Here is a 24255-nt window from a genome sequence, read left to right as displayed (position 1 = left end):
GCCTGCTCCAGGGGCCCCTGGAGTGAGTGGCCCTGCTGTTGCCAGGCACGGTGTGGCCACCGCTGGTTTCCGGGGGAGGGGGCTCTCCCGGGTTGTCAGTCCCAGCCAGGGGCCAGTAGACTGAACCCCCACTGTCTAGGGAGCAGGCTCAGGCCAGGATCTGCTGACAACACAGGGCCCTGGAGGCCCAGAGGAGTGAAGTCCCTGGACGTTGGGCGCAGGCTGAGACCCCGGCTGGGGCTGTGAGACATGGCGGGGCTCCTGGTGTCCCTGAGCCCAGGCCTGGCTGTGGGCTTGGTCAGGGGGCAGCGGTAGGTGGGCCGCCTTGGGCCCTGCTGCCCCAAGAGGACAAAGCTGGAAGGACTAGGACCCAGCCTGGTCTGGGACCAGCTGACAGTGGGTTAGAGTGAAGGGGGTCCCAGACCTGGTTTCCTCGTTTCCAGCTCTTTGGTTGGGGCGGTTCCCTTACCACTGAGTTTGTAAGGAAGGCCTTTAGTTTAAGCCTCCAGTTTGCTGAGTGAACGAAGGTGGGCCCAGGTGTGTCCACCTGGTGGAAAATGCTTCCAAACGTAACCTTTCGGAGCCTCAGCTCCCTCCCCTGTAAAGGGGGTGATGCTATTTACCTGGAGGGGTCGTCGTGAGGGATCCGCAGGGCCCGGCCGCAGCAGGTGCTCGGTCAATGGCCGGTGGTTATTCCAGCTCCCTTCACGCCTGCCCGGGCCCCAGCGCGCTTAGGAAGGGGAAGCAGGTGCAAAGGAGAAATGCACAAAAGGGGTGTCGGCGCGCCCTCTGCTGGCCAACATCGGCCAGCGGCCGAGCTGGAAACGAAGGCCAGAAGAGGGGCCGCGCCGCCAGGGCCCCGCGTGGGGGCCGGCGGAGGACAGGGCTGCCCGGTGCGCTGTCCTGAGACCCCCTCACGGAGAGGAGGGGGCAGCTTCCGTTCCTGGAGATAACTGTGTGCATCTGCGTCGGCGGGGACACCCAGCCCCCAAACCTGATCCTGAGGGTCTCCTGGCTGCCAGCACTCACTGCGCTGTGGCTGGAGGGAGGGGCATCTGCGCAGGCCTGGAGCTCCCGGTCCCCTGTCTCAGGCCCACGGCTTCCCTCTCAGGTCGCTTCCTGCCCCGCGGGCCAAACGCTGCCAGCGCCACGTGAGGAGCAAAGTTTACCCTCAGCCTCTCGCTCCGTTCTTGGCAGCCAAGTGAGAGATTTTGGTTGCTGCCCAATGGCCACTTTTCAGAGAGCTCAAGTGACCGGGCCAAAGCCAGCTTTGTGGGGGAGTCCGGGATATCCGGTCCCGGTTCCAGCGTCACCTCTCACGGAGACCTGCCCCTGCGCCCACCGCCCGCTAACCACCCTGGTCTTGAACCCTCCTGAGTCCCTCCTCCCAGGTGCTCAGTTTGGCTTTGCCCTCTTTGCTCTGCAAAGGTGAAGACCTGGGCTGGAAGGAACAGAGCCCCCTTCAGCGGGAACAAAGGGGCACTGTGGTGAGCAGCAGGGAGGGACCTGGCCAGGCTGCAGAAAGCCTCATTTTCTTCCTCGCATCTGTGGCTGGGGGATTTTCCTTCTCACTCAGGCCAGGGGCAGTTTGTGATTTTTCTAAAAAAAAAAAATTTTTTTTTTTTTTTGCCATGGCACATAGCATGTGGGATCCTAGCTCCCCAACCAGGGGGGAACCTGTACCCCTGCACTGGAAGCATGGAGCTTTAACCACTGACGTCCTCCGGTTTGTGATTTTCCATCCAGGCACATTGTCATCTCTCTTTTTCTCTTGTGCAAGATCCTGGGGGGAAAAACCATCCAGCTGGGTGTGCACGCTGCTGTGTGGGGCAGGGGTGAGGCGCAGCAGCCCCGGAGCACCCACCACCATAGGCTTCTCTGAGACCTGGAGCTGCCTGCCTCGCTGTCTGTCTGGGCAACTCCCCCCTTCCTCCAGCTTCCAGCTCCCAGCTTCCCTGACTTACTGGGGTCAAGCCTGGTTCTTTTCCTCCAGGGCCCCTAGGTATTCTTGAGTTCACCCTGTGCAGTGGTCAAGGTCGACTTGGAACCCCCTTCTCTAGGAATTCCCCCCATAACGTATATAGCAACCATATTCTTGTATGGCCTCAGGTCCTTGGCCATGGCTGATCGGATGAGGAGGAGTCATGTGATTGGGATGGGGCCAATTGTGTTACCACAACCCTGGCCAGAGCCAACTGGATCAAGGAAAAGAGAATTAATCCCTTCCCTGCAGATTTTTCGAAAATGGGATCCAAGGAGTAGTGGCCAATTCTTTTCTCATGTGGAAAGCAGCATGATTTCAAATTCAGAGACTCTGGAGGCCCTGGAGGTAGAACATTTGTGCTTTTTCCCCCTCATCCCTGAATGATAGCCTCCTGATTTTTTGGGGGATGCTCCCTCCTCCCTGTGGTCTGATAGGGTGGACAGACAAAGGGGTGGGCCCATCAACTGGGCTGGACCAGTGGGATTCTCTCCTTGGATTTGGACCTTGTGCAGAAGCTCGCAGGGAGGTGAGATGGTTGAGGCTCGGCTTCCACAGCAAGTCCCGGAAGACGAAGATCGCTGAAGCTCCACTTCCTCTCTTGTCCTCCCTGAGACCTGGTTAGTATTTGGTGTTAGTCGCTCAGTCGTGTCTGAGACTTTGCGACCTGGTTAGTCAAGTGTGTTTTTTCCCAGTTCTATAAGCTGGGCGTTTCCAGTAAAGTCTGCCTCTCTTTCTGTTCTCCAATGCCCCCAGCCCACCATGTGCCTACTGGAAATTCTAGAAAGTTGCAAGGTTGGAAGAATAGTGCAGTGAAATTCTTACTGCCTTCACTTAGGTTCACATATTTCGCCACTTTGTTCACATACATCCTCAAACTTTTTTCTTTTTCTTTTCTTTTTGTCTGCATCATGCAGCCTGCCGGGTCTTAGTTCTCCAATGAGGGATGGAACCTGTGCCCCCTGCAGTGAAAGTGTGGACCCCTAACCACTAGCCCCATTTCTTGATTGGAGGAATGTCTAGGAGTTTGGGGGAATATTTTAAAAACTAACACACAAGCACATAATCCACTTCCCTGGTTCTTTTCCTCTAGGTCTCCCTCGTGGTCCAGTGGTTAAGAATTCGCCTTCCAGCACTGGAGATGCAGGTTTGAATCCTGGTGAGGGGACTAAGATCCCACATGCCACAGGGCAACTAACTCTGAGCACCACAATTACTGAGCCCAAATGCTCTAAAGGCCATGCGTCACAACTAGAGAGAAGCCTGCATGCCCCAACTAAGACCCGGCATAGCCAAATAAATAAATTAATGAGTTAAAAAACACACAAACAGAAAAAGCTAACACACAACCCCATAAATTCAGTGCTGACACAATGTTGTTCAGTCGCTTAGTTGTGTCCAGCTCTTTGCGACCCCATGGACTGCAGCATACCAGGCCTCCCTGTCCATCACCAACCCCCAGAGCTTGCTCAAAGTCATGTCCATTGAGTTGGTGATGCTATCCAACCATCTCATCCTCTGCCATCCCCTTCTCCTCCCACCTTCAATCTTTCCCAGCATCAGGGTCTTTTCTAATGAGTCATCTCTTTGCATCAGGTGGCTGAAGTATAGGAGCTTCAGCTTCAGCATCAGTCCTTCCAATGAATTTTCAGGATTGATTTCCTTTAGGATTGACACAGACACAATAATATTATCTAAAACACAGTCAACACTTAAACTTGTCCCAGTGATGTCCTTGATACCTATTTAAACAAATCCAGGATTCAATCCAAGTTATACACTGCATTTAATTGTCATGATTCTTCAGTATCCTAGAACAATCCCCCTGAATGTTGTCTTTCAGGACATTGCCATCTTTAATGGAATCCAGTTGTCTTGCAGAATATCCTACAATTCATATTTGCCTGGTAGTGTCTGCATGATTTCTTTCAACATTTTTGGCAAGAATACTACTGAGATGGCATTGTATACTTTCTGCAGCACATTTGGGCCACATATCATTAAATCAAAAGACATATAAACTCTCTCCCCAGAAAACATGTCATTCATTGATTTATTAAAAGCTTCACCGCTCTACCAATAGAACAGGGTGCTCTAGATCTAAGAACTCTAATAAGTCACCCAAACCTCTCATCCTATCCACCAACGCCTATTATTGCTGGTCAAGGGAAACAGAAGATAGTTCAAAATAAATTAAAAAAATCAGACAATGTACATTCAAAGAAAAAAAAAAGGAAGATAAGAATCAAAACATTTCAGCTGATGAAGATTCTCCTCCAGAAGAACACTACCAGGCAGAGGAAAAGTTGAACACAACACTCCAAACTGCACTAAATATTCTTAAACAAGCTTTTGTAGGTATGAAAAAAAACCACTGTAAATCAGAAATTTTAAGATATCATACAGAAATGGACCTAAAAATGAGAAACGGGAAATGAGAGTTAGCAAAAATCAAGAAAGAAATAGAAGAAAAAGTCAACATCATCTCACAAGCAAAGATTAAATTGCAATGTACTCAACTGAAAATATCATGAGAGGCATTCACATCATAAAAGGAATGAAAAAAATCCAAGAGAACAAAAAATCAATATCAAAGTAAAAATGTGTCAGAGAGAAAGAGATGGTTAAAGATAAGCAAAGAGGGACTTCCCTGGTGGTCCAGGGGCTAAGCCTCTGCACTCCCAATGCAGCGGGGCCTGGGTTCAATCCCTGGTCAGAGAGCTAGAGCCCATGCACGCTGCAATGAAGAGCAAAGATCTCACGTGCTGCAACTTAGAACCAACACAGCCACATAAATAAATATTTTTTAAAAAGATAAGTAACGATGATCCAATATACCCATAATTGGAGTGCCCAGAGACCAAAAAAACAAAAGAATAGAGAAGAACTGAGATCACACAAAAGTGTAACTTTCCACAGAAAAAAGAAACTTTCCAGGAATAAACAATATGAACATGAAAGGCCCTATCAAGTACGTAGAAAAACTGTCCTGGAACGGTCAACTCTGGAAAATTTTGATAAACCTAGGAAAAATAGAAGGGTGTCCTGGTCATGCTGATGGTGGGGGTGGGGCAGGGGGCATGGTAATGTTTACTCTCCCTGTTGTTCTGAATGGCTTTGGGAGGATGTGTGGAGAGATTTGGATTTTGGCAGCTGCCGTTATCTTAAGGGAACCTGGAACCCAGCTTGCGTCCTTTTGATGACCTGGCAGAGACCACTGGGAAGTTACACGTGAGTTGTCAATTCAGTTCCTGTTACTTTTTAAAAATGTTTTGCTTCAGTCGGGCAGAGTCATCTTGTTGCTTGCAACCAAAGGTTCCCAGCTGTAGCATCACGTTTCCTGCCTTCTGGATGAGCTGGGTGGCAGAGAGAAGCAGATGTGAGCTGGAGAGAAAGGTGAAGGAGCTTTGGAGCCCTCATTTCAACCCACTCAGAATTCTGTGTATTTATTGAAATTTTTGCTGCAGAAAAAACTGACTCTGACAGAATGAACACAGCCATATTGTTAGTGTCCAGATAAAAGGGGGAACATACAAACCCGAGAGGCCTCTCACACTCCTTTAGGTCGCTGCCCCCTCAAGGGCAGCCAATATTGACTTCTGTCACTACAGGTTACTGTGACCTGTTCTTATACTCTGCGTGAATGGAATCACAGAGTCACCCAACATGTATATTTGGTCTGGTTTCTTTTGCTCAGTATGACATCTGTGCATTTCATCCATGTTGTTGTAGATTTAGGATTCATTTTGGAGGTGGAACAGACAGGACTTGCGGATTCATTTGTCCAGTGCCCTTGGACAAAGCATATCACCCTTTTGAACTCAGTCCTCTCATCTGTCAAATGGGACCGAAATGCTAATTTACAGCTGTTAGTGATTCGCTTTCCTCACTGAGCTCCTTCAAAGGGTCTGGAATAGAGCAAAGGTCCCAGGAGCCTTCTCCCTCCTCTCGTCTGAAAGAGTGTAGCTGGGATGTCGGTGGGAAGGTAAGTTGGTGGAGCCACTGTGGCAAATAGTCTCAGGATTCCTCAGAAAACTAAAAATAGAGTTACCATATGATCCAGCAATCCCACTCCTGGGCATATATCCAGACAAAACTATAATTCAAATAGATACATGCACCCCTCTGTTTATAGCAGCAACCCTCATAATAGCCAAAACATGGAAACAACCGAAGTGTCTGCCGACAGAGGAATGGATAAAGCAGATGTGGCACATATATGCAATGGAATACTATTCAGCCATAAAAGGAAGGAAATAATGGCATTTGCAGCAACATGGATGCAACTACAGACTATCATACTAAGTATGTCAGAAAGAGAAAAACAAATACCATGTGATATCACTTATATGTGGAATCTAAAATATGACACCGATGGACTTGTATACAAGACAGACACAGAATTAGGGACATGGAGAACAGATTGGTGGTTTCCAAGGGGGAGGGATTTGGGGGAGGGCTGGGTGGGGGTGGGGTCAGCAGATGTAAGCTTTATATGCAGAATGGATAAACAGTAAGTCCTACTGTATAATAACACAAGGAACTGTATTCAGTATCCTGTGATAAACCATAATGGAAAAGAATGTATATATAAAAAGAATGTATATGTGTGTGTGTGTGTGAGTGTGTATAACTGAATCACTTCATTGTACAGCAGTAATTAACACAGCATTGTAAATCAACTATACTTCAATTAAGAAAAAAAGTCTAGCTGTGGCTGCCAGCACTGAGGCTCGGTGGGGTCCCAGTGGGCACTGCCCTCCCCCCCACCCTCCCCCACTGCACTTTCCACCCTCCCCCACTGCACTTTCCAATTTGGAAAAAGCTCTTTCCCTGGGTTTCCCGCTCGTCCCATCTCTCTGCTCTGTCCTCAGTCCCCAGCCCGTGGGCGGAGGCGGCTGTACTCTCAGTAAACATGCTGGCCCAGTGCCGATGCCTGTTGGGGCTGACTTTCAGTTGAGGAAGCCTCAGTTTGCACAGGCTTGTCTAGGGAGCTGAATGCTTGCTCAGCTCCAGGAGTCTCTGTGATGAGCAGCCCTGTACCTCTCAGGGCTGTGATGAGGGTGACAGGGTGACCCCGGGACAGAGCCCTCCGACCCTGCACCTGTCATGCCGGCCCCGCGGGATCTGATGCAGCTGCAAGATGCATCCCCGGGTGACCGCCCCTGGTGGTCCCACAGGTTCTAGTTTGACTGGTTTGAGGTGCGGAGTTTTGAAAGCTCCCTAGGTGACTCTTAATGAGCTATGAAGTTGGCGACCAGGGCCAGGCGCACAGTAGGAGCACAAAAATGTTGACCTGGGGAGAGAAGCCAGAGCTGGTTGGGAAGGCTGGAGGGGGCGGCTTCAGCTGCAGGGTTCTCCTCACTGCAGCCCACCCCCTTCACTCGGCCTTCCTTGAACCCGGGAATCTAGGACACCCCTCACCTGATACCTCCTGTCCCTCTGCACTTGGGAGAAGTGCCTCCCCCACCCCTCTCTGCCTTCAGCGCAGGTGAGCCCCGCCGCCTCAGGAATCCGAATCCGAGGCGGCGGTGGCCCAGCCAGGAGGGAGCCCCGAAATAGACCTCATCCCCCACCGCCCCCGCTGCCTCCTCCCAGGATCTGTTCCAGCGAAAAACAGCCCTCTAGATCCGAGTGTTTCTCCAGGCGTCGGAGCGCGGAGGGCTCCGAGTCCTGGGCAGCGTAGAACCGGGCCCGGGTCGGGCTCAGACGCGCGGACCCTCCCGGGCCGGGCCGGCGCGCAGTGCGGGCGCTCGGCCACCCGGCGGCGCTGCTGGTCCGCGATGGGAGCCGCGTGGCGGCGGAGGCTCCGCGCGCGCCGGTTCGGGAGGGGGCCGGCGCCCGGCCTCTCAGAGAGCAGGCCCCTCAGGACCCTTCGCGGCCCGGGGGCGTCCCTGTATTTCGGGGGTGGGGCGTGGCCGACGGGGTTCCTCATCCTGAGGAGGTCGGGGCGGGGTTGCTGGCGCTCCACCCCCCTGGGATAGAAACCGGGCCACCATCTCCATTCTCCGCATTCTTTCATTTTTTTTGGTCTCACATTTCCCACGTGCTTCCTGAGGACTGAACTTTGGGAGGAGGGGCCGGGGGAGGTCAGGACCGTCAATCCATCTAACTAGTCATTCGGCTGGGTGTCCCTCTCGCTGGTACCCGAGTCTCTAAACCAACTTGCTGTTCAGTCGCTCAGTCGAGTCCGACTCTTTGCAACCCCATGGGAGGCAGCACGCCAGGCTTCCCTGTCTTTCACCATCTCCAGGAGTTTGCTCAAACTCATGTCCATCCAACCATCTCATCCTCTGTCATCCCCTTCTCCTCCTGCCTTCTATCTTTCCCAGCATCAGGGTCTTTTCCAATGAGTCAGCTCTTTGCACTAGGTGGCCAAAGTATTGGAGCTTCAGCTTCAGCATAATTCCTTCCAATGAATATTCTGGGTTGATTTCCTTTAGGATTGACTGGTTTGATCTCCTTGCTGTCCAAGGGACTCTCAAGAGTCTTCTCCAACACCACAGACTGAAGCAATGGGAGCTGGGAAGAAGACCCTCCCCCCGCCAGTCTGGGGAACTGGGTGTCCTGGAATTCTGGACCCGGGGTGACGGTGAAGCTGGGCCTTGAAGGTCAAGGAGGGGTTTCTGGGTGAGAAGAGTAGGTGATTCAGCCACAGAGCTGAGAGGGACCTTGGAGGACGCAGGGTCTCTGGCTGGAGGGAGCCAGGAGCTGCATACATGATCTCCCCTGGCCATCCACTGGGACCACCCTGGTGGGGAGGCCTCCTCCTGATCAGTGAGGAAATGAGGCTGCAGAGGTCAAGGGGCTGACCGTGGCCCCTCTGGTGGTGAGTGTTCAGTTGGGGATGAATGCAGGTGTATTAGGCTCAAGTGGAGAAAGAACTGGACTTTAACCACAGAGCACGTTAACCGGGTGCGGGGGCTGGGGTCGGGCCTCCCAGGGGGTGTCAGTGGTGGAGAACCCTCCTGCCAGCGCAGGAGACGCAGGAGACGTAAGAAATGCAGGTTTGCTCCCTCGATCGCGGAGATCCCCTGGAGGAGGACACGGCAACCCACTCCAGTATTCTTGCCTGGAGAATCCCACAGACAGAGGAGCCTGGCGGGCTATGGCCATAGGGTCCCAAAGAGTTGGACACGACTGAAGGGACTTAGCGTGCACGCGCGCACAGGCCAGGTCAGCCCTGGTCAGCTCGCGGTCCTCAACACCCCGACACCGGCCTCCTGGGAACACAGTGGGCCTCTCCTGCTCCCGGCTTCCACTCTGCGCCCCGGAGGTTTCTCCTCCTCTGCTCTCCTCCCTACTCACCTCCTGCTCTTGGAGGGGTCTGTCTGCCATCAGCTGTGACCTCTGCAGTTGTGGGCAAAGTCTTTGCCCCTGGGAAGGCAATTCAGGCCCTGCCAGCAGGTTGGGGACGCTGGGTGGGGTGGAGCCAATGCTTCAGGAGCCCTGCTCCTCCTGTAACCACCATGCGCTGGGGCCAGAGAAACCGTGGGCCGAGCGACCTTGGGCTCGGAGCTGGGGCCGTGCAGAACGGGGGCCAGGGGCAGGGGTCAGACTGAGCGCTGAAGTGATGTTGCTGTGCAACCCTGGCCTGTGGCTCCCCCTCTCTGGGCCTCAGTTCCTCATCTGTACCCTCATGGGCTGGTACAGGTCTCTGAGGTGGGGAGGGCGGGGTGCCCCAGGTCTGGGATGTGGGTGGGTGGGGGGCAGGTGGAGTGGGGCAGGAGGCCCTGGTCCTCTGGGCTGGGCGTGGCCCATCCTCCATCTGGCCCTCTCCCACCTTTCTCCTGCTGGTCCTCCGTGTCTCCAGGTGTGGGGGGCCTCATATCCCACTCCAGCCGGTTGGAGTTCTATTAATATTTCAGTTGGATGAATTAAAGATTCTTTCTCCCCTCCTCCTTCTGATGTCCCAGGAGGGAATTAAAAGCACATCCGATCCAATCAAATGCCATTACAATGCAGCCCATAAGAGTAGGAGCTGGTGGGTGGGTGAGGGCTTTTCCTTCTTGGCACCCCTTCGTCCCCCTTGGGGTGTCTAGGTGATGGTTGGTCTTCGTGGGTACAGGAGGCAAGAGCAAGCTGAGGTGGAGGAAGGTGAGGGGTGGCTAGCTAACTATTGCTGCCTTAGAGGGAGCAGAGCCCCTGAGTGTGTGGCTCAGCTTTCCTGGATAAGTGAGGCTGTGGGGATGGGCAGGGCAGTGACCTGACCATGACTCCCCCCCGCCCCCCGCCGCCATGCAGTATTTTCTGGGTCAGCCCCGCTGCCCTGACTCTGCGTGAGGGGTGCTGTGGGCAGCCGGCTGTGAGGATGAAAGCCCTGGAGACAGCAGGGCTTGGGGATCCACCCTCCTTGAGGCGCCACTAACAGAAGGGCCTGGGAGTCCTTTCCAGCTTTCTGTCCTGTTCGCTGTCTGACTCCACCTTAGGAAGCAAACGCTGGGCCTTCCTTCCCTGCTGCCCAGGGGGTCCCTGAGGAGGAGGGCCGAGGCTGGGGTGTGTGTGTGTTGTGGGGGGCGGTTGATGGAGGGGCCTGCCAGGGATTCCCAGCCCTGCCGTCAGTCGGCCAGCTGGGCGGTGGGGCCTTTGCCCCAACCCAAGGACCTGGGGCCTGTTTGGAGGACAAGCTAAAGCTTCGATCATAGGGATCGCTTAGACCTGAAAAGTTCTTCTCAGCCCCATCCTTTCCTTTCATCCCGGAAGAGCCCCGAGTGGCCGCAGCATCATGGTCCATATTTGCTGGAGGAGGGAGCAGAGGCTCAAAGGAGGGGCGCGTCATAGGACACGTGCCCTCTAGCACAGGTGCTGGGAACAGTGTTTGAGGCGGGGCTGCTCTGTGTGTGATGATCAAGGAGGTGTGGTGGGCTAGAGGGAAGGGATTGGGAGGATGTGGGGAAGGCAGGGCGCAGAGAGGGGTGCAGCCAGGAGGAGAGGCATCCCCCTTCCGGGCTGCCTGCCCCCCACCCCCCTGCCCTGTTCCCTCCCCCGCTTCCTGCCAGCCTCCTCTCTAGGTCTGCTGGGTGGCAGCCCCTCCTGCCCTGGCCCCTGGCTGCTCTCCTGACGCTCAGAGCCCCGCCATCAGGGGGAGGTGCAGGCCAGCCACAGGCCCAGGGCGGGGCGGGAGGGGCTTTTCAACGTTAATTGTATTTTGACATCCTGGCTGTGACATTCATCCTAATGACACTGGGCTCACAGCTGACAGCCCCCGGAGGACGCGTGGAGCGAGAGGGATGATAAGTAGTTTTAAATTGCAGCCTGGCAAAGAGGCCGGAAAATCCAGAGTCTTAAGAAAAAGGAGGCAGAGGGAGGAGGAGGAGAGAGTGAAAATCAAGGAGGAGGGAACTCCTGCGATGGTCCAGTGGCTAAGACTCCACGCTCCCTAAGCAGGGGGCCTGGGTTTGGTCACTGGGCGGTCAGGAAGCTAGATCTAGAATGCCACAGCTAAGACTGAAGATCCTGCGTGCCACATCTAAGACCCAGCATGGCCAAACAAATAAAAAAATAAAGATTAAAAAATCTAGGAGGAGGAAGCGTCCTTCTCTCTGGGGCGGGGATCAATCATTCGTTTAACAAGTGCACATTTACTGGGGACCCACTGCATGCTTGGCACAGGCTCAGCCCATGGAGGGTCAGGTGCCCAGTCAGGCTGTGTACCCCATTCCTCCACAACCTGGGTGCTCAGCCCTTCCAAAGCCTAATCCTCTTTCAGGGTCTAAGAGATGCCTCCTCTGGGGCCCTGAGCCCCAGGCCTCCCTTCCCGGGCACTGAAGAGCTTGGGGCGGCCGCAGAGCACCCCCCTGCTCTTCCTTTTCCATGTCTCCTCTCTCTGTGGCTGACTGTCCCCTCAGTCCTCACCTGCCAGGTCAGGTCCCCTGCGCTGGGGTTTAGCAGAACCGTGTTCAGAACCTGCTCTCTGCTCCCTCTGGTCTCTTTCCTCTTTCCATATGTCCGGGTCGGGGGTGGTGGGTGGGAGGGTGTAGACAGAGCTGTGCTGCGGACCTTGGAGAGTCTTTGGTCCAAATGGGATGATTCCAGCTGCATAGGTCCCGGGGGGCTGGGTGGTTTTGGAATTGAGAGAGATAATATGGCACAAATATGATGTAGTGTGCAACATCCCCAGGGGGCCTGGGGTAGGACCCCCAAAACAAATATGCTGGCCCGGGTGCCCGAGGTAAAAGAGACTCTCCCACCAAGGCAGCAAGAGAGGGAACAATGACTCAATTTCACATCAGGTTTTGCAGCCAAATGAGTATGCTGAAAATTTATGGACAAACTGCTTTACAGAGCCTGTGGGATTTTGGAATTGTGGAAAGGGTTAGCTTTAGCCAGCTCATTAGTCCAAGTCAAAGACCTGAGAAAGTTCCAGGGGGTGTGGGAAGATTCCTGAGGTTGGACCCATCCCAGCCTCAAGGGTTGGGCGTGGTCACTCCCCGGCCTGTCCGGGAGCCTGGCCTGGGGGAATTTCCAGGTACCCCATGCCCTTGAGACTCAGTATCTCTGTGGGGCAGAGGGGGAGGGCTGGGCTGGCCTGGAGGCACAGCAGGGATTTCTTACCCCAAGATACTTGACCCAGGGCCTCCCCTCTGACCCCAGCTCTCCTCAACCCCGTTGAGCCTGCAGGGTGACTCAGGACTCTCTGCAGAGCCTGGGGCTGGGCCTTCTCTTGCAGTCAGCTCTTCATCCTGAAAATGACCTACCAGGGCACAGTGATTGTTTAAATAACACCCGCCCCCCCAGCAGGGACATCTCCATCTCATGGCCTGGTTGTGGGGAAACCAAGATTGAAATCCGTCAGACACGGTGGGTGAGGTGATGGCTCAGTCCACTCCACAGGAGATCATTTCTCAGGTGTTCCAGGCCTGCCAGTCTCTCCACAGACCCCTGCACCCTCAAGCTCACTTTGATCTATTTCAACAAATTCTAAACTTCAGGATTTTCCAAGACAATTGTTCTCTTAAAAAAGTTTTTTTTGGGGGGGGACATACTATACAGCATGTGGGGTCTCCGTTGCCTGATCAGGGATCAAATGTGCACTCTCTGCATTGGCAGGCAGAGTCTTAACCACTGATCACCCGGGAAGTCCCAAGATTCTTCTGAAATGGAGAGGTCCTAGAGCAGCTTGGTGAGTTTGAGTTGCCAACCCAGTGGGTGGGAAAAGGCAGTCAAGGTGTTTTCCCTTGCCTGGGAGGCCAGAGTGAGAGCAGGAAGAACGAGTCTGCTGCAGCAGGAGGGAGTGAGGTCAGACCTCGGGAAGAACTTCCAGGGCATAATGTGCAGAACTTTGTGTGATTCTTTCCTCTAGGACTACCTTCCCCTTTCTCTCCCCTCTAAGCTGCCTGTCCTTCGTGCTGAGATGGTGTCTCCTCTTCCCTAGGGAGGCCTGTGCATGCAGGACTGGTGGATTAGAATGCCCCCCACCCCCACCAAGGACCCCACCAGTGTGAGTCAGGTCAGCTTTCTTTAGAGGTTTCAGAATAAGACCCAACACCAAATCCCAGCATCTTAGAGAGACCGTGGCCCAGCGCGTCATGTCACTGATGAGGAAACCAATGCCCAGAGAGGTTGGGCAGCTCCCCCAGGTCACATAGCCTTAGCACGGGGAACCTGCCCTCCTGCTTTCAGCCCTGTGCCCCGCTCCCAGTTAGAGCACAGCTCTGAGGAATGGGATGACTCGCTGAAGAGCAGTTTGGAATTCACGCCCTCGTGGCTGGCCCAGGCCAGGGCCTTGCCACGCGATTTGAGGTCACTTGTACTCACCCTTCTCCTGGCTCTGTAGTTCCTTTTTCTCCAGAAAGGAGATCCCACATGACATTCCTAGAGGTATGCATGATGGTTTCTGTATGTGTGTCTGAGGGTCTGTCTGTGTGTCTGTGTCACTTTGTGGCAGGGGTGTGTCTGTGTGTTTGTGTGTGTGAGTCTGTGTGTCTCTGTGTGTCTGTAGTTATGATACGTCAAGTCAGCCATGAGGCAGCATGAAGGTGGTGTCCCCGCTGGACCAGGCTGGGGGTCCCAGGTGAGGGCTGGCTGGCTGACCACATGCGGTGGGGCTGGAGACCTGGAAGCCTGCGATGGCCCAGGACAGCTGCCCGGAGCGCTAGGCCTCAGGCTGGGAAACTTCAAACTGGACGAGTCCACAAACTCAGCCATCTGCCAGCCAACAGCGTTTCTTTTTTTAACCCCTGAAAAATATAGCCTGCCCAGCCTTCCGCGACACAGCTGGTGGGGGGTTGGGGGTGGGATAATTATGACCGGAGTCCAGGCAACGCTGAGGGCCAGGGGGTGGGGAGACCGACTGAGTTCCTTTGGTTCTCAATAAACCACGGCCCATTTATGTTCAGTTTCATTCATTCATTCATTCAACAAAAGGATATTGAGAACTATATTCTATGTTAACAATGGCAGTGGCTTCCATTTCTGGGCACCTAAATACAGGACTGGGTGCCCTGCATCCACTGTTTTATTCTTTCTTCATGATGGCCTTGCCAGTAGGGCCTGGGCGCTGGCCTTTGTGGACCTTGAAAGGAATCAGAAAAATAACTCCCATCTTTTCTGCAGACTTAGGCTCAAGACAGGATGTGTCATGTGTCAAGCCCAAAGCAGGTTGAACTTGAACCTCCCAGCACCCCTCCCTGGGTGCAGAGCATCCCAGCAGTCCTGCTGTGAGGCCAGCATTGTGGTCCTTGTTGTACAGGTAGGAAACTGAGGGAGCCTGGGCAGGAGGACCCAGCTACGCCTGGGGCTCGGTTGGAACCCATGCAGGCTGTTCCCATGGTTGTGGCCTCTCCTGGGGTGACTTGAGTTTCCTCCAACCCCAGAGCAGTGTACACTTGGCTGGGCAGAGCTGCCGGACAGTACAAGCTGTGGTGGCCTTAGCTCATTTGTGCCTCTGAAATGCGTCAGGCCGAGGTGCATGTGGCCATGGGTGCAGGCTTCAAGGGCAGCTTGCGGCGCTGTTCTCTGTGTATTTCTGGGACTGGGAATGGGGCAAAAAAAAAGGCATGAATGAGTCCATGATCTTGGCCCTTCCATCAGAGACTTCAGTCTGACTGGGTAAATGAGACATGTATTTAGGGCTATCACATGCGAGATTTACAAAGACAGTTCATGCTTTGCCAACATGTATTCATTCACCAGACATTCATTGAGCTTTCTCTATGGGCCAGGCACAGTGCCAGGCCCTGGATGAACCATGGTGAGCAAGATGTGGTTCTGGCCGGGTGGTGTCTGGAATTCTGGAGGAGGGGGTGCCTGAGTGGGTCTTTGGGGAGACACAGGGGTATTGGATGGGGAGCAGGGAGGGAGAAAGAGCAGACCCGTGGGGCAGAGTCAGGCCCTCCCAGACATTCCCCTGATCTAGAAGAAGAAATCAGCTGTGGAAATGAGGGGTGGGGCTGTGGGGGCACCGAGTCCCCCAGGTCTGGGCACGCTGGAGCCCAGTGGCACCACGCAGGTCAGCCAGAATGACTGAGGCACCGACATCGGGGAGGGAGGAGGCTGGTCAGCTGCTCCCCGCTCTGCATGCACCCCCAGCTCCCCGGCACTGTGCTTAGCACCCTCCCTGGGACAAGGACAGTCACACACGTCACAGCTCTAATTGAAGACACTTCTGCAGTCTGGGACGAGATGCTCTTGCAATCCTAAGAGGCTGCAAGGCTCCCTCCTGCTCTTCCTCCCCTGCCTGTCTCTAAGGCCAGCCTTCTCCTGGCATTTTTCACAGCCCCCCCACCACCCGGGGCCGAGGGGTTGGAGGGGTGGGTGGAGCGGAAGGAGAACTAGGGCTCCAGCTTCTCCCTGCCTGAGGGCTTCTTCCCCAGGCTCCCTCCTGCCGGCTGGCCGGCCCACCTGTTACACTTTGCAGGCCAGTGCTGGACAGAGACCAGTGGGCTGTGGGCCACGGGGTTCTCCTAGGCTGGTGGAGTTCTGGGGTGGGGCCGGCCTCAGTAGGAAGGCGCCCCTGAAGGCTGTGTGACCAGAGTCAAATGGAATCCCCGCCCCCTCCCGTCCTGTGTCATTTGCTCAAACCAGGAGCAGTGGGGTGTGCAAATGAACATGCCACTTGGGGGCACACGCCACGTGTGTGGTGCAGATGCTTGAGAAGCTGGCCCAAGGTGGGGGGTCTCAGTGATGCTCTCAGGGGGTGGGAGTGGGGAGCAGTGTGACCCCGTGGCATCAGTGTGTTTGTTGTACTTCTCAGGGAGTGTGTCAGGAGGCTCTGTTCCTTGACCCTCGACCTTTGGGGTCAGGAGGGGTCCCTGCCAGGTCCTCCGAGTCGAGGTGCAGACATCCGCCCCTGGGGGGAGGCGGGAGAAGGGGGCTTCCAGGAGAGGGCGCCAGTGGGGCGAGGTGGGAGAGGGAGCAGAAGGAGGGGCGGGTGCTGAGGGGCGGCAGGGCGCGAGGTAAGCCCCAGCCTTGCGGCGGAGAGGTGCGCGGTCGGGGGTGGGCCCCAGGCAGCTCTCTCTTTAAAAGGCCGGCGGAAGCCGCGCACTCGGTCCCCACTGCCGCGCAAACTTGGCGGGCCGGGCCCGCGCCTTCCCCAGCGCGGCCGCGGCCGTGGGCGCGGGGCTGAGCCGCCGCGGCCCCCTCGGCCCTCGAGCTCCCGGAGCCCGCCCCTCTCGCGTCTTCCTTGCTCTCCGGTCTCCCGCTCCCTCTCTCGCTCGCTCGCTCGCTCGCTCTCCAGCGCGCTCTCTCGCTCGCTCTCCTTTTTCTCCTGCTGCCGTGCGGCTGCCGCGGCGCCGCCGGGCGCCCGCATCTCGGCCGGCGGCGCTCGCGGCTCGGCTCCCGCTCCACTGCCTTCCCAGCGCGAAGCCCTCGGCCGGACGCCGCTCCCGGAGCCGCTCCCTCTCTCCCTCGCGCTCGGACGCCGGGCTCCGCGGCGGACGGAGCCGAGCTGCCCGCCGCTCCCTAGCTCGCCGGCTCGCTCTCGCCGGAGAAGCAGCCGCCCGCCGCGCGCTCGGAGGCAGCCCGGGCCGGGCGGCCGCCAGCTCCTCCGCTCTGCGTCCCGGACTCCGGGCGGCTCCTCGCCGGGCTCGGTTCGCAGCGTCAGAGCCGCCCGCCGCGGCCCGGGCTCCGGCCACCGCAAGCCGCCAGCCTCCAGCCGCCGCCTCCCTGCGCCCCCGAACGCTCGCCCGCGCGCGGTGAGTTGTGGCCCGCGGGGAACGGGCGGAGGGGACTGCGCCCTCCGGCCTCGGGGGCGCGAGCTGCGGCGGGGACTCCGGGGCTCCGGGAGGTGGCCTCTGGCTGGCTCCCGCGTTCGGCGCTGCCCAGAGAAGGGCCGGTGGACCGGAGCTCTCGGGGCTGGAGGACGCGGGACCCAGGTTAGAGGGTCTCCCCTCGGGGCAGGGACGGGGAGCGGGGCAACGGCTCTTCCGCGGGTCCGGGGGAAAGTAGCCCTGAGCCTGGGGTTGTGTCGGGTTTCCCCGGCTGGGGGGTCGAGCCCGCGCTCAGGTGGGGACGGTGGCGTCAGTGCGCCCCCTCTGTGGAGAGGCAGGGCCGGCGGGGGCGCGGGCCGTTCTGTTCCCCGGTCCCCGCGGTCTCCGGGCGGGAGGGCAGCGCCAGCCGTGCGAGCTCCTTCCCGCGGGCCGGCCCCCGGTGCCCGCTGGCGCTCGGCGGAGGCGGGATGGGACGGCACCCCAGGGTCTGGGGTCTCCCCAGGGCCCCGGGACTTCAGGGTCAGGTGCTTCTCAGACACCCGGGACCGACCCTCTCTCGGACACTGATGAACCTTTGCTTCTACGCGACCGCCCGGCGGGCAGCCGGCCGAGTTGTGTGTGTGTGTGTGTGTGTGTGTGTGTGTGTGTTGGGGGGTCCCCTCCGGGGTCGGGTCGAGTGTGTGTGTGTGTGTGTTGGGGGGGTCCCCTCCGGGTCGGGCCGAATGTGTGTGTGTGTTGGGGGGTCTCTTCCGGGGTCGGGCCGAGTGTGTGTGTGTGTGTTGGGGGGTCCCCTCCGGGGTCGGGCTTCCCGGTCGCCCTGGAGCTGGAGGCGTCCCCTCCCCGCGCGGGGGCGGGGCTGGAGGTGGAGGCCCGACAGCGCGAGGCGCCCCCGCACCGGGGCGGTCTGAGGCTGTTTGTGCTGAAATGGGGCGGCAGTGGCGGCGCAGGGAGTCCTGAGGCCCAACCTGGGAGCGCCCCTCCCCCAGGCCGCGAGTGACACCCCTGCCTTCAGACTTTCGGCCCTTGTTGAGGAGGCTCCTTGTTTCTTTCCGCACTCTGGCCACCCTCCTTGCCCTGGTGCGGGAGAAAGCTGCTTTGCGGGACTGCGCCGGGCTCGCCTAACGGGGTGCCCCGAGCCACGTGTCTGTTGGAGCCTTGGTGAGTCTGTCTGCTCCTCTGTCAGTCTGGCAGAAAGCCCGATGATGGTGGAGGGAGGATCGTGTGTATTTGTGATCCTCATATTCCTCCCCACTCCATTCCAGGGTGAGGGTGCAGGCTGAGGGCTGCCGGGGAGGGGAGGGGGGGCAGCTCTGTACCTACGGGTCTCCATACAGGGCACCCCATTCCCACAGCCTCCCTTCGCTTGGCCAGCTCATGGTGGAAGTGAGGAATATTCTAGTCCCCACCTCCCCTTCCCTAGGAGACGCCCTGGTCCCCACTTTCTCCGTGGCTCCACTTGGGGTCCTGGGCGTCATGCTCTGGGTGGGCGCCTCTGCTCTTCAAAGCCTCAGGGCCTGAGGTGGGGGGAGAACTTCCATGAGAAGGTGAGGACTTGCAGGAGCTTTTCTAGGGCCTCTCCTGATGTTGCAGAGAAGTCCCACAGAACAGTCTGGAGGCCCCTGGGTGTGGTCACCCGCCGGTCAGGGCAGGGGCTTATTTCCTCTCCTGGGCAGGCCCTGGGGCTAGTGGCAAGGAGGCTACAGTGGGGAGTAGGGATCAGAGTCCCTGCCCCTGCCCTGGGCCGGAGGAGGACCGCTTCCCGGAGGGCCTTCCCAGTGCCTCGAGTCCTGGCTTTGGGGTGGGTGGAACCTTTGGTGATGGTGCCTCTGAGCCTCTGCCCACCCACCTGTGAATTTGGTGACCGCGGCCTTCATCTCCCCCCAACTTCTGTCATTCTAGCCCTCAGTCTCCCCGTAGCTGTCAACACCTTCACCCCTGTCAGGGACAAAAATATCAAAAAGTTCTCCTCTTCTGAGGTCTGAGTCGCTTCTAGGGCTCCCCTCCCAGGGGCATTTGGTTTTCAAGAGTCCAGAGGAGGAAGGCAGTGCTTAACCCACTGGAGTGCTCTACCGGTGGTGGATTTCTAGGAGAGCGGTGAATGGGGTGTTCGAGGGGGGCTTGCAGTACATCCCGTAAAACAGGGCCTGAGCTGGCCAAGGGGGAGGAGGGCGCGTGCCAGGGGTTGTGCTAGTCTCTTGGCCTCTACTCCCACCTGCCTCCTCCTCTCGCCTTCCTCTGTGTGGCTTCCTCCTCTCAGAGGCTGGGTATCTCCAGGAGGGAGCCTTGGCAAGCAAGCCTGTGAGAGAGCAGTGTGCTGGCCGGGAGGGTCAGGGGGCAGCCCCCACCTGCTTCCTGAGGGGTCCTCTGCCCAGCTTATGGGGTGCTCGGACACACGCAGACCCGCCCCGCTGCAGGGGGACAGCTGGCAGGAAACGGTGGGACCAGGACCAGCCTTTATAAAGGCTTCTGAGCTTTATAATTACAGCCCCTAGACATATCCTCTTCCCCAGATCAGTGTGGAGCCAGCAGCCCCTAATTACCACCCACCCCAAGACATCTGCCCACCCCGGCTGTCCTCCTCTGCTCAGCCTAGCACCCCATTTTCCAGTGGGCAGGCCCCGCTGGCAGCCTGGGCAGCTGGGCCCGCCGGCCGCCGGCTGGAAGGTTATCTCACTCCTGCAGAGTGCGGCTGCCTGTGCCACCCGGAGGAGGCGTGGGGGCGCTGGCATCTGGGCGCTGGCCCAGCTCGCTGGGGCTGGCGGAGCTGCCAACGGCCTAGGCTGACCTGAGGGAGGAGGCCGGGGGGCTTCCCCTGGTGGGCAGCGGGCCCGAGCGGAGGGCACCAGCTTCCAGTGTCTCCTGCCCCCGCCCCCCCCCCCCCCAGCTCCCCCAGCCTGGTGCTGGCTCCTGGAAAGAGCAGGGAGGTCCACTCTGCCCTAGTTAGCAGGGGACTATCAAAAATTAATTTCGAGATCTCACTGCCTTTTGGCCTTGGCTCCTGGGCACTCTGCTTCTTTCCCTGCTGTGCAGCTTCTGGCTTCCCTCTGTCTTCTGCCAAACCCCGGGCTGCAGCTCTGCTTTCCCAATGCACTTCCTTCTCCCCACCAGGCCTGGAGTCAAGCTCTGGTCTTCTGTCTCGAGCCCACCCCTCTCTTTCCTGCCAGAGCCTTATAGGAAGGCTTAGGAACTTAGGGACTTGCTCAGGGAAGGACGCAGCCCGCACCCCCCAGCCGCCAGCCCGCAGGCCTGTCTGAGTTTCTGTTGGCTTCTTCGGAAAAAACGAGCACCAGAAGAATAGTGAAAATCACCCTTTAAATTAAAGCTGATGACTCCCTTCGAAATGTTTTATTAGCAGGCTCACCATTGAGCAATCTCATGGCAGCAGCGAGGCATAAATATATGTGTACACACATATATTAAATAAATTGGGGAATGTGGTGCATAATGACATTATCTGGACCCCATTCAATTAAGGCAGATATTATCTGTGGTAACTGGGAAATGCCAGCCTATGATGACAGTCGGGCCATTCTGGGCCTAGCCTGGCTGACGGGCAGGAGCCTCCCTCTTCTCCTGGAGAAAGCCTCGGCCACCTGGGGGCTCTGATGTCACCCCCAGAGAACTCAGCTGGCTGCTCATCCCAGGCTGGGCCACCCGCGTGGGGATCAGGAGGTTTGGGTCCTGCCCCGTCCCCCACACTCAACCCGCCCAGCCGCCACCTTGTCCCTCAGGGGGACAGAAACTAGCCTGTGGACCTGCTTCCTGGCTGGGCCGTGACTTCTAGTAAACACATTTCATCACTACTGGGTTATTTTTAGATTTGGATATAGAAATAAAGACTGGGGACTTGACCTGGATTCTGACGTTTCTGGCGGGTGATCACTGCTCAGATGTCATGGCCCCTTCTTCGTGCCCGGCCTCAGGGTGGCTTAGGATGGGAAGTCTCCCCCACAACTGTGGTTCTGCTCGTGGCTGTGCAAGGCAGGAGGAGTTGGATGTGGACTCACCAAGCTCGTGGGCCCCAGCTTCCCAGGACAGTGCTGGGGTTCAGGAGCAGGGACAGGAAGGAGGAGGAGAGAGGAAGAAACAGCTTTAGCTGGAAGCCCTCGATAGCAACAGCTGCAAACAAAGCCACTTGCTCCTTTGGGCGCTGGGCTAGAAAGCTGCATGGTCCTGGCAAGAGGAGGTGGGGTGAGTTGAGGTGGGAAGGAGAGGTCTGAGGGCTTGCATGGAGGTGGGGGCCACTGCAGTAGGAGACACTGAGCCAGCAGGAGCTGGTGGTTAGCCCCTCTGCCCTGGGAGAGGGGGACGGCCAAGGCTGGGCATTTTCTGGGGCCTCCCAGGGTGGTCCAGTGGTTAAGACTCTGCATTTTTAAAGCAGGAGGTGCAGGTTCGATTCCTGGTCGGGAAACTGAGATCCCACATGCTGCACAGCATAGCCAAAAATATTTTCTAAAAAAGATTGGGCATATTCTGGGCTGAACTGGTGGTCCCCAGTGCCAAAGAGATATGCTTGCTTAGCCCTCCAGCTGATGCGAACCGCTGTGGCCTTAGCAGGGGGCTGGCGTGGAGCCTCTGGTTTCTCGTGTCCCGAGTCCCTGCCTGCTGTGCTCAAAGTGGGCCCTGCTTCCTGCATCCATACCGTGGCCCACCAGGCCTTGCTTGGTTTTGTGCTTGGAGCCCCCCGACCTCCTCTCCTGCTTCTCTCCCTTCCTACTGCCCTCCAGTCATACTGACCTCCTTGCTGTTCCTTGAACAATGATTGCTAATTGTATGCCCACCTCAGGGCCTTTGCACTTGCTGTACTCTACGTGGGATCCTTTTCTCCCAGAAACATGACTCATGCCCTTCCTGTTTTTAATCTCCACTCGAATGCCACCTCCTCTGAGAAGCCTTCCCTGACTATCTTTTCCTTCACAAAGCCCCCGCCCCGCCATCCCCTTTCTTCTCACCTGCTTTGTGTCTCTTCCAAAGCCCTTGGTCCCCATCTGTGTGTAGATGTATCTGTTGTCTCTCCTGCACCGCCCCTGGGATGTGGGCTTCCCAGGGCAGGAGTCTGTATCTGTTGTCACTCCCAGCATTTCCCCGGTTCCCAGAGCAGAGTCAGGCACACAGCGGGAACTCAGTACACACTCGGATGGCACGTCGTGTAACTGAAGGGTCAGGGATTATGTTTCACGCCCGATCATATAAGCGAGTTGCAAGAATTCAGTGCAAGGTCTGAGCCCGCTCTGTGGACCTGGAGTGCTGCTGCCGCCCCCGCCCCCTGCCCTGGGTCCTCAGTGGTGAGGGTGACGCTACGCTGGCTCAGGGCAGGGACCTCCCTTTGGTTGTTGATGGAGAATTGCCTGTGTTCTGAGCCTTGAGCCAGGCCCTGGGGATGCAGAGATGAGGGTGATGCTGTCCACGTGGCCCCAGACGGGCTCCCAGGCTCATCAGTGCCAGATAACCGCGTACAGAGAGAGGTTTTACGGCATTAATCGTGGAGGAAAAGGGCCCCCGCCCCACTGTGGCCTCCTTCTTGCTCTTAGAACATGGCTCAGGCTGGGCGAGTGCCTGCGAGCAGGGCTACCCTTTCTATTCATCTAGAAATAGATCACCTGGGAGAGGAGGGTGGGCAGGGCCCAGGGATCATCAGTTCATGTCCCCACACCCTGGTGGGGGACGCCAGGCGTGGTGCAGGCCGGGGTGCAGAGACATCAAGGTGAGGATGACATGGTCCCCCCAGATGTGGTCCAGGTGGGGAGAGGGTTGTGCTGCTGGGGTTTGAGGATGCTAACAGAGCATCCCCCTCTCCCAGGGACACAAACAGGTGGAGGTTTGTTGCTGGTGCCGCTGGGGTGGAACGGACTTCTGATGACCTGCTCCCTGGGTCTAGGCGTTGTTCATTTGAGAGGAGACTGTCTGGCAAACCTCACCTCTGCCCAGCTATTGCAGCTCCCCGGGGAGACAGGAGAGAGGGGGGCCTCAGAGGTGGCCTGCAGTGCAGTGTTTTGGGCCGGACACCCTGGAGGTGGGGCTGCAGGTGGTGGAGGAAGGAGGGGGAGGCCTCAGGTTCCCTGGAGGTGGGGCTGCGGGTGGTGGAGGAAGGAGGGGGAGGCCTCAGGTTCTCTCGCGGTTGCCCCAGCCCCTCCTTCCATGGAAATGTGAGATGTGGGTGACAAGGCATCTAAACTTCAAACCCAATCCCACATATCCATTCACAGCCCCTGAGTTCTCCAGGCACCTGGGCTGGGCCAGGCACTGCAGAGATCAAGGTGAATACAGCCCAGGCAGGTGCTGGAGGGAACTGGGGCAATCGGAGAGCGAGTGGCCGCCGCAGGTCCGGAGGTTCAGGAAGGTGAAGAGGGGGCACTGGGGGCCCAGGGGAGCCTGCGGGACCCTCTCTGGACCTTGCTCTCCTGGCTCTCCGAACTCAACGCTGGGGGCTGGTCTGCTGGCCTGCAGACCAGAAGCCTGAGCGTGTCGGGGAGGAGCGGGGAGGGAGGAAGATGCTCCCCACCCCTGGGAGCCAAGTGCAGGGCCCTTCCCTGCGCTGCTGTCCTTTATTTCATGTTTGGGAGAAGTCTGTTTCTTCTTTTGCTTCGGGAGAAGCAGAAGCAGCTTGGTGAAAACCAAATTGGAGTTGAGTAAATCGCAGCAGCTCTTTGGTTGTCGGTTTGAGGTTTGTGGTTCTTTCTGGCCCAGGCCCTGGCTGGAGATGGACTGAGGCTAGGCAGGAGAAAAGCCTGGAGTCCTGCTTGCTGAGGTCTGGAAGAGGTGGGGGTGGCCAGTTCCTCAGATGTCTGAGAGACCCTCGGGTTGTGGGGTGGCTGGGCTGGAGTGGGGTAGACTACAACCATCTGCCGAGCACCCCCCACGCCCCTTTCACTGGAGAGAATGTTCTGGAAAATGCCCACTGGCCAGAGAACTATTGCTTTACCCTGCGCCCCTCCTCCCTCCCTGCCTGGTTCTGTCCTCCCTGCAGAATCCAGCAGGTGCCACAGAAGGAGGTGCTCCAGCGGTTGGGGAGGGGGAGTGAGACTGAGCCCCCAGAGGAGGCTCACCTGGGGGTGGGCGGTGCACCTGCCCATCCTGGTGATTTCACCTGGGAGGACCCTCCCAGCTGCCCCAGAGGTGAGCTTT

General features: G+C 57.4%; 1 protein-coding gene and 1 long non-coding RNA gene across 7 annotated transcripts in view; both read left to right on the top strand.

The window, feature by feature from the left end:
* Window positions 1-1503: 1503 nt before the first annotated feature.
* LOC145517489 (uncharacterized) lies at window positions 1504-6551 on the top strand. Its single transcript, XR_014062067.1, has 2 exons — window positions 1504-2601; window positions 3075-6551. It is a non-coding gene; the product is annotated as an uncharacterized LOC145517489 (long non-coding RNA).
* Window positions 6552-16323: 9772 nt separating this feature from the next.
* Window positions 16324-24255, top strand: part of GRM4 (glutamate metabotropic receptor 4) — a 114063-nt gene continuing 106131 nt past the window's right edge. For 2 of the 6 annotated variants that reach the window (XM_081520020.1, XM_081520018.1), the window contains exon 1: window positions 16324-16377. The gene's annotated coding sequence lies outside the window, so the exon portion shown is untranslated. Of the gene's footprint in view, window positions 16404-16468; window positions 17116-18036; window positions 18289-24255 lie in introns of those variants that run through there. The other 4 variants (XM_081520019.1, XM_081520014.1, XM_081520016.1 and 1 more) reach the window with 3 other exon arrangements.

This window comes from Giraffa tippelskirchi, chromosome 8, assembly GCF_054371585.1.
Source record: "Giraffa tippelskirchi isolate mGirTip1 chromosome 8, T2T-mGirTip1v1.2.pri, whole genome shotgun sequence".
Lineage (NCBI taxonomy): Eukaryota > Metazoa > Chordata > Mammalia > Artiodactyla > Giraffidae > Giraffa > Giraffa tippelskirchi.
Note: the sequence above shows the minus strand (reverse complement) of the source record. Positions and strands in the feature narration are given on the sequence as shown.